This window comes from Lutra lutra, chromosome 17, assembly GCF_902655055.1.
Source record: "Lutra lutra chromosome 17, mLutLut1.2, whole genome shotgun sequence".
NCBI classification, from domain to species: domain Eukaryota; kingdom Metazoa; phylum Chordata; class Mammalia; order Carnivora; family Mustelidae; genus Lutra; species Lutra lutra.
Window position 1 is genome coordinate 21,927,727 of NC_062294.1, and position 16,494 is coordinate 21,944,220.

At 37.8% G+C, this 16,494-nt stretch overlaps 1 long non-coding RNA gene across 2 annotated transcripts in view; it reads left to right on the plus strand.

Moving 5' to 3' along the window:
• The first annotated feature begins 3,542 nt into the window (after window positions 1-3,542).
• Window positions 3,543-16,494, plus strand: part of LOC125089521 (uncharacterized) — a 98,728-nt gene continuing 85,776 nt past the window's right edge. For both annotated transcript variants that reach the window (XR_007123965.1, XR_007123966.1), the window contains exon 1: window positions 3,543-3,619. This is a non-coding gene — a long non-coding RNA (uncharacterized LOC125089521). The remainder of the gene's footprint in view (window positions 3,620-16,494) is intronic.

Genomic DNA, 16,494 nt, shown 5'->3' on the forward strand with positions numbered 1-16,494 from the left:
CTCCATAACTGGAGCAGAATTTGGAAAGCTGAACTCCTCCAAAATTGTTTCAAGTGTTACGATTCTTAATTTGCTTTATACATCTGAACGTCAAACAGAACCTGTTGCTGTTTTCTTCATGCATGTCGTGGTGATGGGATTGTTAAATCTTATGTGTAGAGTAAAGGTTATTTTGCCTTAGGAAACTATGATGGATTTGTTAACACAAAAGTGAAGACCACCTTGATTCAGGTGTGACCTTCTAGAACCGGAATTTAGAATAGACTGGAAGATAGAGCTCTCATTTAAGATTAATATCTTACTCTCTTTCTGTGTATGTTGTACCAGTGATGATGCAAATAGTATAATTAATAATCTGTTTTATTAACTTCAAAAAGCATTAGAAATTTAAATCCATAGTAAAATTTTTCTCCCTCTGGTTTTGTTTAGTCCTCATCATCTCTGCCTTACTCTGTTTCATTCTTGCCCTATTCTACTTCCTTCTCCCTCCCTCCCTCCCTCCCTTCCTTCTTTCCTTCCTTCCTTCCATTGGACTTCATATTGCTGGAAGGGCCATCTTTCTTGTGCATGCATCTCTGTGTGTCATACTCATCTATAAGACACAGAAAATATTAAGTGCTTGCTATATAAGGTCTGTGTAGTTTGATCTTGATATAAATTGCCCTTTATAATTTTGATCTGATATACCTGATCATTCTCACATACATCCTATTTTCTTATTATAATGCATTTAAGCAACCATGGACTACTTTTCATTTATCTTTCAAATAAAAAAAAAACAGTAATAGCTGTACATAGAAGTCATTCAAGTAGAAATAATTATTATAGTAGTATTTTGGTATTAAAGTAGTTTTAGTTGTAGTAAAAGCGATGACAGCCATTTGAGGATCTTATATAAACCAAACCTTTTAATAGGTAATTTAAATATTTGATTTTCATGTATTTTTTCATTTATTTATGCAACATATGTTGATTAGAGGCCACTCTAGGGCATTGATCCAGGAAATTGAGATAACACAGTAAACAAAACAGGTAATATTTCTTTTTCATGGGCCTTGTATTCCATTGGATCATAATACTACATTTTGGAGAGACAGATATTGGTAAATATTAATTCCATTCCTTTTCCAACTTCTTCCCTATCCTGAGGTCTACACAAATATAATCTCCCTTAGAAGGAGTATAAATGTACCGAACTCCATGTGTGCCCCCGAAGGAGAATTGTTTGTTTAAATAAGGGGCATACATTAACATGCCTGTAAAGAGCACTTCCAGCTCCCAGAATAGAAGTGCAGGTTTTTAAACCTTGTTTTGATTCAGTACCCTACATTGTCAAGTAGGTATGTGAACTGGACTGTATCTTTGAAGCCTCACCTCCACCATCTGTATTCATTTTAATGTCAGGCCATTGATGTGTCTCTCCAAGTAGAGATCATTTCATTCTTAATATAGTCAGGTACACAGAGTGCTTTTCACCCTGGGAAATGCAAGAAGCACAGAATGGGGAACTTTCTGGGTTGAGGAACAAAGTCAGGGGAAACCCCTGGTGAGATTGTCAAAGGCAGCCAGTGAGGAGGTGTGAGAAGGTGCCACATGTTATCCAAAAGGAGGAAGAGTGATTGGCAAGGTCAGGCTATTTGCAGAGATAGCATTTGAGCCCAGTTCGATGGAAACTTAAAAGCTTAGATAAGTCAAAGGGCTGAGAAAGGGGGAAAAGAAAAAAAAAAAAAAGAGTCAAGCTTTTCCTTATGGGAAACTTGGTAAGAAAAAGAATCATCTGTATTGGAGAAATTCTATAAAGGGAAAGAAAACTGTAAAAGGAATCTAGTGTGTAGTGTTTAGAAAATATTTTTAAAATGCACCTTATTTTATTAGGTTGACAAAAGGATTAATTGTGAGTATGTGCACAGAAAGACATATTTTCAAAATATCCAAAGGGCATATAACAAGCTAATATTAGTAGCTGAGTTTAAAACAAATCTCATCAGGCAGTACCTTCCCAACAGGATCCATGAATCAGAATAACCTGATCAATTTGTAACAACAACAACAACAACAACAAAGAGGCAACTTCCCTGGCCATTTCTTTTGTGAAGGAAGGGCTCAGAGGTGGGCTTTTTATTTTTTTATTTTTTTTATTTTTTTACTTTTTTTTTAAGATTTTATTTATTTATTTGACAGACAGAGATCACAAGTAGGCAGAAAAGCAGGCAGAGAGAGAGGAGGAAGCAGGCTCCCCGCCGAGCAGAGAGCCCAATGCGGGGCTCGATCCCAGGACCCTGAGATCATGACCTGAGCTGAAGGCAGAGGCTTTAACCCACTGAGCAACCCAGGTGCCCTGCGGGGGGGGGGGGGGGCTTTTTTAAATAAGCTTTCTGAAGCGGGAGGTATGCTTTCTTTAGTTTAGTTTCAGAATCTCTGGCTCTTCCTGGTCTGGCCTGTGCCTGCAGTACCCGTCCTCAGCAGCATATCCTAACTCTGGGTGCGCTCCTGTTGTAGACTCCACACTAAAGCCACAGAGACATGCAGGCTGACACCAGCACTCCCCATCTTCCATCTGTCACAGAGTTAATAGTTTTCTTCTCTGCCTACAGTAGTCTCCACACCTCTCTTTTTTCCAGAATCCAACTTAAAGTCACTTTCTCTGGGAAGTCTCTGATAGTATACCTGGTGCTGTGTTGGGCAGCCTTTCCATGAGCTTCCAAAGCTCCTTTTGCAATATAGTCAGTATAAAGTCTCAGTACCACCATGCTACCGTTGTACTGATCCATTGACGTGCATTTCTTTTATCTATTTGGTAAATTCTTATGAAGGGTCTGCTTGCTTCCAGGCAAGCTAACTAATACATGCAGTGCCTAGTGAGGGAGATGACAAATGAACAATTACAATAAACTGTAGCAGTCGCTATGCAGAAGTGACATAGGAGCAAGCCACAGGTTCCCAAACTTACTGACCTGTTCTGCTATGCAGAGAGGACTTACAGACTTCTCTTCTGCAGAGGACATCACTTGATTGCTGTCCTTCATGCTTCTACTTACAGCCTTACCTGAACATTCCTTGACAATAACAATAAAATCTGCTACCATTCCTAGATTAGTTTCTTCTCCAATTAAAGAAATTTTGACACCCATTTACTTTATACTTACTGCTGTCTGCATGCTGTGATAAGAGCATAAAACAATACAAAACAATAACCACATTACTCTCAGCCCGGGGTTAATTATATGCATTAAACTTACCATGATAACATTTGATGGAATACATTGATCATTTTATTTATTTATTATTTATTTTTTTAAAAAAGATTTCATTTATTTATTTGACAGAGATCACAAGTAGGCAGAGAAGCAGGCAGAGAGAGAGGAGGAAGCAGGCTCCCCACTGAGCAGAGAACCTGATTCGGGGCTCGATCCCAAGACCCTGGGATCATGACCCGAGCTGAAGGCAGAGGCTTTAACCCATTGAGCCACCCAGGTGATATTAAAATAGCATTTTAATGTATGTCAGCTCTTAATGTGGTACATATCATCCTTATACCATAGGTGCTACTGTCATCTCCATGTCACCAAGGAAGAGACTGAAGTTCCAGCAAACAGTCCCACTTGTTCATGGTCACACAGTAAGTAACCCTGGATTTCAAACCTGTGTAGTCTGGCTCCCTTCATATCTATTAAGCTATTTTCCTTGCAGTTTTATTTCATCTTGACATTCCATTGTGTCTTAGATTGAAGTTTATTCTAATACCGTCATGTCTGGAGAGGTACCACAGCAGAAGTTTTAGGATTAAAACACTTGGTTTGAATCTGGTGTCATTACTTATTAGCTAGGCAGCCTTGAATACTTGACTCAAGCTTTCTGTGCTTTAGGTGAGTCATTGGCCCAATGGGAATAATACTAGTACATAATTTAGTTGTTTTAAATGAGTCAGTACATATTAAACAATGAGCAGAGGTGAACAAATAGAAAACACTTATCTCTGGTTATCATCACTGCTATTGCTATCAGTTACTACTATAATTATTACTACTATGGATAGAGCATTATTACCACCATGGCTGGTTTGTGAGCCCGTAGAAAAGCAAATGGAATCAATGTTCCCATTGATAAAGTGGGAATTTAAGTCCTCTTGGCTTTCCGTATAAGATTTCTATGAGGATCAAAATAAAAAATTAATATAATATTATTTCAAGTCTCTGATCTATGCTGACAAAGTATTTGTAACTGTATCATTGCATTTTCAGCTTTTATTGCTGTGCAATTCTTTTCTTAGTTTGTGAGATTCTGGGTGCATACAATAAAATAAAGGAACAAGAGTAGTCCCGAAAGTCCCTCAAGAATCAGAATCTGCAGTTTGGTGGAGCTGCTCCTATTTCACACCTGTTCTCTACCTGCTAATGGAAAATATGCAGAGACCCTGTGTGGGGCACCTGGGGGTCTCAGTTGGTTAAGCAGTTAAGTGTCTGCCTTTGGCTCAGGTCATGATCCTGGGGTCCTGGGATCGAGCAGGGAGTCTGCTTCTCCCTCTGCCTCTCCCCCATCTCACGTGTGCACTCACTCAGTCTTGCGCACATGTGCTCTCTCTTACCTCTCCTCTCTCAAATAAAATTAAAAAAAGAAAAGAAAAAAAAAAAAAACCTGGACCCTAAATGTACAGTGGGCCCAATGAGCAAGGGGATAGAACTTTCATTGATTAATGAAAGATCTCCTTTATGCTAGAGACTTTTACTTGTGTTCACTTTTTAAAAAAATTTTTAAAAGATTTATTTACTTTAGAGAGAGAGAGAGAGACAGAGGGCATGAGTGGCGGAAGGGGCAGAGGGAGAGGCGGGGGACAATCCTGAGCAGACTCCGTGCTGAGAGGTAGAGCCCCTTGTAGGACTCCATCCCAGGAACCTGAGATCAGGACCTGAGCCAAAATCAAGAATTGGCCACTTACCAACTGAGCTATCCAGGTGCCCCCACTTTTTAAGTTTTTTTAAACCTGTGTTCTTTGTAACACTAGAAGGTATGATGCATTACCCCCATTTTTACTGGACAAACTTCCAGCTCAGTGAGATAAAACAAGTTGTGTCCAGGCACCTTAATAAATGTCAAAGATATTTTAATTCTGGTGCTGGCGTCCAATAGTTTAGACATTTTTCAATAGGATATGGCATATCCCACATGTACCCAAAGAACAGTTAATAAGCACATTCATTCATCCTCAGAGGGAAAAAAAAAAAAAACGTTTTAAGAAATGACCTGGCCAGTGGCTAATGAAGGGTCCAGAAAGGCAAATATGGGGAGGGTGATTGGCAATAGATACAAATATGTTGCACAGATATGCAAATAGCATCTTGGGACTAGGTCACAAAATCTGAGTTTGATGTTAATTTGATATTCTGACCCTACACAATTTTTAAAGCCCTATATTGCTTTGTATCTTAATTTCATTATAGTATTTTCTTTGTTTCCCTTTGGTCATTATAAAGGTAACAGCTGTTCAATATAGAAAATTGGGGGCACAGGTGGCCCAGTCATTAACTGTCTGCCTTGGGCTCAGGTCATGATCCTAGGGTCCTGCTTCTCCCTCTCCCACTCCCCCTACTTGTGTTCCTGTTCTTGCTGTCTCTCTCTGTGTCAAATAAGTAAATAAAACCTCAAAAAAAAAAAAAAAAAGGAAAATTGGGGGCAAATTCTAGAAGGAAAGTATTATCACTCATTGTCAAAGACCCATAAGTAACCATGTGAGAATTCTCAACATTTTTTATGATTTTTCTTTCTTTTTTTAATTTTTATATACTTATGTATTCTGTTAATTTTTAAATTAATATATTGCCACATCTCTTGTCTTCTTTTTGCCAACTTAGCATTTGGCTATTTTATAACAAATTTTTCATGACTTTTTAGTTTTCTATGCTGAGGATTAATAAATTTTTAATTTACCTTATCTTTTTGCTATTTTGAATTTATAAAGTAAAATGTGTTTTAACTCTACCCTAAACATCTCTGTTACTTATAGGGTTTTTTGTATCCATATTATTATGGTAGAATGAATATGCAAAGATACATATGAACATATTTAATGTCTTAATACATATTGCCAAATTGCTTTTCTATAAATACAATAGGCATTGGTCAGGAAGCTCAGAGAGAAAGGGTACTTCAGATGGAAGGGTAGCCTGGGAAAGGCTAGGAAAAGGGGATAAAGACTGAGAAATTTGACAGTTGAGGTTAGGGCTGAGGCAGGGAGATGGAAGAAACATCCAAAAATGTCAATTAGCATTAGTTTCAGATTCACAGCCAGCAAGAGCCTAAAGAATATAAAATATACCATGTTGTAAAATTAAAGTCATAGTTCCTTTTTAAAATGTGCATGAAGGGATTATCAACATTGCCTTCTTTTCAAATCCAACAGAGAGGAGGCATTTAGAAGCCCAAGTTTTGCATACATGCTTATATTGTTGTCCAGTGATGGGGTTTCCTGTTCTTCAGTAGAAAGGCTGACTCTGTATTCTTGAGATGCATTTGAAACAGGACTGTTTTAACAGATGAGATGTTGGCTCCATCTCTCACAATATGTTTTGAAATGACAATAGCTATACTCTGACTGGTTTTGGCTACCCAGAGCAATTGGATATTCTAACAAGTGAATCTGGATGCAAGAAGAAAAATATATTTTGTAGTCCAAATTATGCCAATAAAAATTAAAATTATATCAATTATAATTTAATTTTCAAAATAAATAACTCCAAAATAATTAAACAACACATTACTAATTCTATAATTTTTAAATAATATTTTTTTGGAACTAAGGTATCTTTCATCCATCGTGATTTCAATATTTCCCTGAGTCATATTTTCCCCTTTGAATTTGTATCTCTAGAACTTGATTTTTAGACAATAATAGTCACAGATCAAATTATTTATTAATACGTTTGACCCTATAGAAAATCATCTCAATTGTTTCAGGATTATTAGTGTTTAGGTAAATAGAGTTATATAGGAATGTTCATGAGCACATTCAACAAGTAATTACTGAGATTAAAATAAGGGAATATAAGGTTAATTGTATTCTCTGCCTTTGATGAACTTTGATGAATAACTTTGATGAATTCTAATGATAATTGCAAGTAAGAATAATAAATCCTGTGGTTTTTAAGACTTTTAGGGTTAAGTCCCGCACCTCATTTCTGTTCTGTGCTGCTGTGATGATAGAATGTATAGGTTTCTGAGAAATCCAGGAGAGGGGCCATCTAAACTCATGAAGAGTTGAGAACACTGTTCCATTGGGCAGATAATGGCTGAAGTAAATTATCCTGGTGATTACCACAAGTCAAAGTTTAGTAGGATAAAATGTGTGGTGTAAAGTCACAGAAAGGAGTTGTTAGAATTGGGGACGTCAGGAGTGCCAGAGTGACTTAGCTGGTTAACAGCCAATTCTTGATTTCGCCTTAGGTTGTGATCTCCGGGTCGTGAAATGGAGCTCCATGTTAGGCTCTCTGCTCAGTGTGGAGTCTGCTTGTCCCTTTCCCTTTGCTTCTACCATCCCACCTCCCCTCCTCGTCACATAAATAAATAAAATCATTAAAAAATAATAATAATTGGGGTCTTCAGCATGCCTGGCATTCATGTTGGAGTTAAGATCCATGAACTAGGCATGAAGTGAAATCACAAATGAGTGCTACCATTTCAGACTCTGTTTCTTGAATCAGTGCAGCACCTTGGAAGATTTTATGCAAGTGATGCCATCAGATCAACAGTGTAGAAAGATTGTCCTGATGGAGATCTGGTAGTTAAATATGGGGATCTGGAAGATTGAGAATGTCATTATTACTAAGCTACTTTATTGTTCCACTGAGATATAATGGGGACCTTTTCCATGGCAATGCAAGGAGGAACAGAGAAGAGAAGATACATGAAAGATATTTATTATCACAGATTTCTTACAAGTTTCTTTTGAAAAGCTTAGTTCCTTAAATCCCAAAGATTTACAGTTGGACATATTTCAAAACAGGGGCTGCTGAAATGAAAAAGAGTGAAAGCTAAATTGCCTTCAACTTAGTTTTTTTTTTTTCCCCAGCTCTAACTTGCCTATGTTTGGTGTGGAATTAGGTATTGAAATCCACTCAAGTTTCTAATTTTCAGCTCTCCTGCACCCACACAACCTCACACCTGTGAGTTTGCTAATATAATAGGTTCCCAATTTAATCCAACAAGGGGCTTACTGTGCAAATGTTCTTCTATAGCATGTTTTCATGTAAATAAAACCTAGATCAAAATGTGGATACTCATAAACTTAAGGATCTATATTTTAACAGAATGATTCTTAAAATCATTCTAATTAAGTATGTAGCCATGACCCAGTTGTGACAATTGGAGCTATAATGTAAAGAGAAGGGATCATAAGTAAAAACTTGGCACTCACTGCTGAACTATAGTATGGGTGTGGCTCTTAGGTTTTCTCTAGTCTAAACAATAGATAAAGGCAGTTAAGGAAATAAGAAAAATATAAGGAAAGATACCTCTGGTTTGTGGTGCTGGCATTAGCTTCCTGGCAAATAAAAATTAGAGCATTCTCCTTTGAAAGCCTGGCCCATTTCTCACTTCCATTATAAAAACCAGATAAACATATCGATGCAATACAATATCCTGAGCCACACCATGTGTTTTCATTATTAGAATGTCTGGGGCTTGGAGCTTAGGATTTTGTATTGTAATAAAAAGTCTACCAGGTAATTCTCATGGACACCAAAGTTTGATAATGACTGCTCTTAAGACTGTTGGACCCCTATGATTTCACACAAGATGTTCTGGAGGTTTTGTACAGAACAAGTATTTTTGAAATATAATGATTGCTTTAAAATATTTCTACTTTCAGTTCTCAGAAACCATTTAAAAGGAGAAGACAGAAGATTTATCCTTGTGGTTAGGTGTAGATACACAGGCTAGGGGTATAGAGGGCCAGTCAGTAATATATCCTTGTCAGTGTCCCCTAGTGCCTAGCACAAAGCCTGAGGCATGGCAGGTATCCTGTTAGATATATGGAATGAATTAACTAATTTGAAAGTCAGAGGCTTTCTTCTCAGTAGGGAAGTTGTGGAGGTAAGTCTTAGCTTCTGAAGTGAAGCCTTGAGTGTTCCCAGTAATGAACTCTGCAGTCATCTTTTGATGGGAATGGGAAGCAATTCCTTTGCAGGCCTTCTGTAAGGGGCTATATATACATATTGAAAAATGAAGCAATGGTTTGCCATTGCTCAAATTAAGTAGATGGGCTCCGTTGTTTGCTTCATGTGCAGGATTGCTCTGTGCCTCTAGATGGTGCTGCTGGCTCATAACTAAGCAGCTGCAAAACCAAAAGCTAAGGCAGCGTGAGGCATTCTGACCCCTGAGGAACCATCCCTATGTTTGTGTCTCTGCCTTTTGCCACTTTGCAGGAAGCTGTATGTTAAAATGCTTCCACTTGCCCAATTCTGATCACCTTTTCTTCCTTCTCTCCTCATTACCTTTGTTTTTAAACTAAGGAATCTCTTTTAAGATGCTCTTAATAGAATTTCTGTTTATGCTCTTTTTATTTGTGGTATATAGAATGGAAGAGTAGAGATAACTAATCCACGTTAAGAAACAACAACCACAACATCAACAACACAAAACTATGGCTACCTTGCAATATTCCACACTGAAGTCCATACTATGGAAATACATATTTACATACTCTGTACACAACCTTGTCCAAGAGGTATGATCTCTCGGAGTCCAGTTGTAATTATTTTTAAAAAGAAACAGATTAACACTTGACATTAGTGAAATAAAAATACTCAGGATTGAAAAATATGTCACATATGCATGGCTACTCTGCCCTCTTATTCCGAGGACACAGGTGAAAAAACCTCAGTGTTTTTTCAGCCCTAATTAGTTAAATCTGGAACCAGAATCCATCCCCGTCACATAGATAAAGATGGATAAGTATCTGCATATACTGTACATGATTAACTAAACTTAATTCGTTATTTTGTGGTAATTATTTGGGACATCCAGAAGCTAGATGTCCTCCTCATATTTCCATGAAATAACTAGCAGAACTAAAAATAGAACCCAGGTAGACTGACTCTAGGTTAAGAGTTTTTGTTTTTTTTTTTAAAGATTTTATTTATTTATTTGACAGAGAGAGATCACAAGTAGATGGAGAGGCAGGCAGAGAGAGAGAGAGGGAAGCAGGATCTCCGCTGAGCAGAGAACCCGATGTGGGACTCGATCCCAGGACCCTGAGATCATGACCTGAGACGAAGGCAGCGGCTTAACCCACTGAGCCACCTAGGCGCCCCTAGGTTAAGAGTTTATACACCATGCTGATTGTGTTCGATCTCTAAAATTCCAAGCCAGAGTCCCAAACTATTAGAGCACATCCTGGCAAACAGGAACAATTTATTCATTGATCAGTAAGGATTCATAAACAGGATTTGAGATGTGTCCCTGAATCAGAGCACAGGCAACCCTTTTGCTTCAGGAGGGAAAAGAAGCCACAGAGCCCAGAGGAACACTGAGCTTTTTGGCATAGCAAGGCTAACCATAGGCACAGTTTCTGTAAGTTTGTTGGCTAAAGAAAATGAGGGGTTACCCAGTCACTAATATAAGCCAATACCATTAGGAATTAGAACTCAGGTTCCAGAAAAAAAACAATGAGAAGGGCAGGAGCCTCAGCGTCTTAGGACCCAGATGTGAAACATTGAAGATTCTACAATGAACACCAAAAAATGGCCTTATAATTCTGGGAAACTTCCTTTACCTTTTAGATGCACAAGTTACATCAATCTGCAAGTGTTGGTAGGTAGAATATCAGATCACAGTCTTCATTTTAGCTCATTCTGTGCTTCTGTGTTCAAAAGCCATGTCCTTTCAGCACCATGTCAGAGAGGAAGGTGGAAATTAAAAAGGAAGAGGATGTGATCCACCTAAGGATTATATGCAGAAGCAACGTGGGTTACCCTTATGGTCTAAGGAAGCCAGGCTGATGTCTCTATAAACACACTTCAAGTTTCTCATCTCCTCCAGCACTTAGAACTGTGCCTCCAACAAGAGAGTACTCATCTGGTAACTGCTGAATATATGATATCGTAAATTTGGATTCATTCATCCATTTAATAAATACATAGTGAGCTTCTACAATAGGGAAAACACTATTGTAGTCACTGGGTCTTAAAGAGTATTGCTCAGGGCGCCTGGGTGGCTCAGTGGTTTAGGCCGCTGCCTTCGGCTCAGGTCATGATCTCAGGGTCCTGGGATCCAGTCCCGCATCGGGCTTTCTGCTCGGCAGGGAGCCTGCTTCCCTCTCTCTCTCTCTCTCTGCCTGCCTCTCTGCCTACTTGTGATCTCTCTCTGTCAAAGAAATAAATAAAATATTAAAAAAAAAGAGTATTGCTCATGAGGGTTCAGTATACATGAGTCTTTTCATAGAAAGAAAAAAGTTAAGTCAGGAAGTGTGAAGCAAAAATAAAGAATGGCCTTGGGTATGCGGGAAGCGGAAGACTTGATTTCCTGAATCTAAAAAGATTCTGAAGTTCAGCAAGAGACTCAGACTAAAGTCTTTTGTAAAAGACTGAGCACATACCAGTCAAGGCAAGTGAAAGAGTGGGTTCAGAGCAGGACTCATTAATGGTGGATTGTGGGAGGACATATTGTTTTCTCAGGTGGTTTACCTGGGGTAACTTGAAACAGTCCCTTAACTGAGCAATACTATGGCCAGAGTTCTCAACTCCAAAGAGTCTCATAATCAAGTGTTTTGATACAAATTTTGTATATGAGTTATCTTGTTTCTCTCCCTCCCCTTTCCATTCTCTGGATTAAGGAATAAAATAGTGTATATGTACAGCAGTTAACGCTTTAAGCGCCTTTTCTTTTTTTTTTTTTCTAAAGATTTTATTTATTTATTTGACAGACAGAGATTACAAGTAGGCAGAGAGGCAGGCAGAGAGAGAGAGAGAGAGGAGAAAGCAGGCTCCCTGCTGAGCAGAGAACCCGATATGGGGCTCAATCCCAGGACCCTGGGATCATGACCTGAGCCGAAAGCAGAGGCTTTAACCCACTGAGTCACCCAGGTGCCCCTTTAAGCGCCTTTTCAAACTAAAGCATCTAAATGGTCAAGAAACAGCCCAGCGTTAGCATTCTCAGACCACAGGAACACCGCTGCAATCAGTCCTTTGAGACCTAGCCACTCCGTCTGTGTCATGTCCTGTGGGTTTCAGTCACATCACTGATTATTCATTCACAGACCTGCTCATCCCCTCACCACTATACACTGGGCACAATTGCTCATTGTTCTCTGCTGATTAGAATGCTATGACTTATAAATGGATGACGTAAAAGAAAAATAGACCAAGACCATTACTTGCAGGTGGATTTTTCTAGTCTTGACTGCTAGGTCCTCAATCTTCTGTGGAGTGTCTCTGTCCACTTATGGTTGGGATTTTTTTTTTTTTTTTAAAGATTTTATTTATTTATTTGACAGAGAGAGATCACAAGTAGATGGAGAGGAAGGCAGAGAGAGAGAGAGAGAGGGAAGCAGGCTTCTTGCTGAGCAGAGAGCCTGACGTGGGACTCGATCCCAGGACCCTGAGATCATGACCTGAGCCGAAGGCAGTGGCTTAACCCACTGAGCCACCCAGGCGCCCCTATGGTTGGGATTTTTAAAGTAACTTTCTAGACTGTACCAAGTTCCATGTATGTCCAGTTCCAAAAGGCAGAAGGTATACAACAGTATTCATGACAGGATCTAATTTATTTAGATAAATAAATAAATAATAATAAATAGATAAATCTAATTTATTTATTTCATGTAAGGATCTAATTTACTCTAAACTCTAAACTGTCCTTTATGTGAACATTATCAAGTTTGATTCAAAGACTCTCAACTGACAGACTAAAAGGGTTAAATAGAAAGTGTGGATATTAATATATCAAGTTTGTCACCCTAAAGGACTCAAGCTGGCTAATATCCTTTAATTGTCTTTGGCAAAAACGCAAATGTTAAATTCTATCATATACCTTCGTACTAGTTATCCGAGTTAAAACTGTCTCTAAATGCTGCCTTTTAGAAGTACCTCTTGTTGACAGGCGAAGAATACAAGAAATGAGAAGTTACATACCATGAAAGAGGAAGAAATGTGCTTTCTTAATTTCCATCCTAAGTTTGACCCAAATAATTCTCACATGGTCTTAGGGGTGGGAACCTTTTTATGGGCCCCTCGTGTCTCCGGTAGCACAGAACACAGGCTCCTGCGCCAAGCAGGTGCTCATACATAATAATTACAACAATTATAGCACTCATATGACCCTGAAGGATCAGGGAGGTGGGGATTAATTAATAACTAAAAAGAAGTGGAAATCTGAGAGAGCAAAAGTTGAGTTGATGGGTACAGGTTCGTAATGCCTACTTACTTGAGTTGGTGTGAGCCTCGCAGCCCAACATCTGGCAAACCTATCTGAGATTTAGCAGATGAAATCTCAGCATATGTGAACAAATCTTTTTTTTTTTTTCTTTTCAGTGATGGAAAAGATAAGCTATTTTTATTTATTTTTTTTTTACAAATAAAAAGTTCAGGCACAGAAACCATTACGTTTCATAAATCTATTTTACAACATTCATTAAAATTATTTTTTTCTGTCTATTTAAAACGAAAACATGGACCATTTCTGTTGTAATTAGCTGGTATCCACAAAGATAAGTATGTGAATACAACTATATATTTACCTCTGCATGTAGCTGCAAATGCCAGTCTATTTTGAAAAATATATTTATAAATAAATTTTGCCCTTCCTTCTTCTGTATTTTCTAGAAAAATTACATTGGAGAGTTAGATACATATCTTCCCATAGGTCCTCATCCTTCATCATCACAAGCATTCTCGACTAGCAGAGACCCCGAGTTAGAATAAAAGTGTTAGATTTTGGGTCCATTGAACTTTTTTATTTTTTATTTATTTATTTATTTATTTATTTTTTTTTTTAAGATTTTATTTATTTATTTGAGAGAGAGACAGTGAGAGAGAGCATGAGCGAGGAGAAGGTCAGAGGGAGAAGCAGACTCCCCATGGAGCTGGGAGCCCGATGTGGGACTCAATCCCGGGACTCCGGGATCATGACCTGAGCCGAAGGCAGTCGTCCAACCAACTGAGCCACCCAGGCGTCCCCTTTTTTAGAAGCCTGACCACAACTACTACCTGTTGTCTTGGAAGAAAAAACTAATTATTTGGGAAAAGATTGTAAAAGAGTATCTGAAGGAGCAAAGAGCTAAAGGAACTGAACAGATTCCCAAAAGTCAGTGTTACAAATGGTAACTATAAATTCTATGAAGTTAAATTAAAAAGCAACAGAAGGTCAAATTCCCATAACATGGACGGTTGTGAACTTTCTTTGGTATTTAAAAACACTCTATTTTTCAAATTTGTATTTAGGAGAAAAGGATAAACTGGCAAGAAGAGTAGTTGTGGGGAAACTAATCCTCGTCTTAAATATTAAGAGACGAGGGGAAAAAATTCCAACACTAACCCATCTTTCAGCTCGCTTTCCTATATGCTAATCACTGATGTTCTTAATGATTGCAGGCCCTGCAAAAGCCCTAAGGATCACAGAAAGATTAAATTGTGCTCATTAGATTGTAGCTAACAAGGCAGGAGAGTGTCCTGATATATGTAACAATGATTTCCGATAACTTGCTCTGTGACCTTGGAAAATACACTTAACTGCTCTGAACCTCAGTTTTAATATTTGTCAAATTAAGTGATTGAAGGGTAATCTGAAGTCCCTCAGATAACTGAAAGTCAATGATTTTTAAGATGTTAAAAAAAAAAAAAAGAAAGAAAAAGAAACTTCAGTTCAAAATATCCTTCCAGCTAGAAAATTAAATTACTGACAGCTATTGGTGGCTCCCAATACAGATGATTCAAAAGTATAGCCAGACTTGGGGATCATTGTTAATACCCAAAATATCATTAGGAAAACACTGACTAGGAGTCAGACCAGGCAGAAAAAGGTTAGACTCTCAAAAATTTCTTCAGCTAGTGCCCTGTGTTAGCTAGAACACTCCAACCGCAGGGTTCTGGGTTGAGAGAAAGTTTTAAGTTTAAGGATATGAAAAATATGCTAAAATTAAGTATTTAATTAGGGCAATGTAGAGCTACAAGGAGGGCTAATGGGAGAGGGAGAACTGCACAGACTGTTATGAATAAGTAACCTTGTTTGTTAATGTATTTTGTATGATAAGTGGTTCTTATAGAGGTGGCTACTGGTGTTTTTGTTTATCCTTAATTTCAAGGAAAGATAAAGTATGTTTTTGAAGATTAGTATAGAATATGAACTAAAATTTAATGAACCACCTTTAATATTTTGGATGCTATAGCCCTGACCTATATGACTGAACATGCCTTAGGTAACTATAGTTTAGTGTCAAACATAAAATACTTCAGATCATGAACATGTATAGGAACATTAACATACACACACAATGTAATACATACACAAGATCATACATTCAATCTTATCAGGTGATTTGCTCTTCTTAGTTAATACATCTTTGAGACCTGTATTCACCCTGGTATAAAAATTTTTATACTGTGAGATATGCAGATCTATCTCTTCACTTGTAATGTTTATATAAAATTCCATAGTATGAATGTACTCAAATTAACTGTTTTTCTAAAAATTAGATACTTTAAAGTCTTTGCTATTTTTATAATCCACATTCTTATTAATAGTCATAGTCTATAAATAGTTTAAATAGTATAAATAGTCTAGATAGTGTGTGTTTTTTTAAATTTTTTTTATTAACATATAGTGTATTATTAGTCCAGGGGTCTGTTCACAGGTCTGTGAATCATCAGGCTTACACACTTCACAGCACTTAGATAGTGTGTGACTTTTGAACAAATAAAACCATCTCCTCTCTGGTCATATTACACATTGTAGAAGAAGAGCACATTCTTAGCCTTCAACTTTATGAAGGTCACCTAAGTCTGAGTTTTGTCTTTTCATTATTGGATGTGCAAGAGAGGATGAATTCTTCCCAGGGTCCATTCTCTCTTCTGCAGAATGGTTTGATGAGCTTTGTGATCCTGGAGAAAAAATATGTGACTCTATTCTTTGAAAAGAGCAAAAATTTATTGGGGTGCCTGATAACCAACTTAGTCAGTTAAGCGTCTTCTCTTGATTTCAGCTCATGTCACGATCTCGGGGTCTTGGGATTGTGCCCTATATTGAGCTCCACACTCAGCAAGGAGTCTGCTTGAGATTCTCTCCCTCTCCCTCTGCACCTCCCTAGCTTGCACAAATGGGTGTGTGCGCACGCTCTCTCTCTCTCTCTCAAATAAATACATTAATTAATGAACATTATTTTTAAAATAGCAGAAGTATAAAGGAATATTTCAAATACTGAAAAGATCATACATATATTTTTTTTCCTTTTTTTTTTTTTTTTAAGTAAAATCAGTCAAATTCTTCTCACTGGAGTCTTTTCAGTGATGA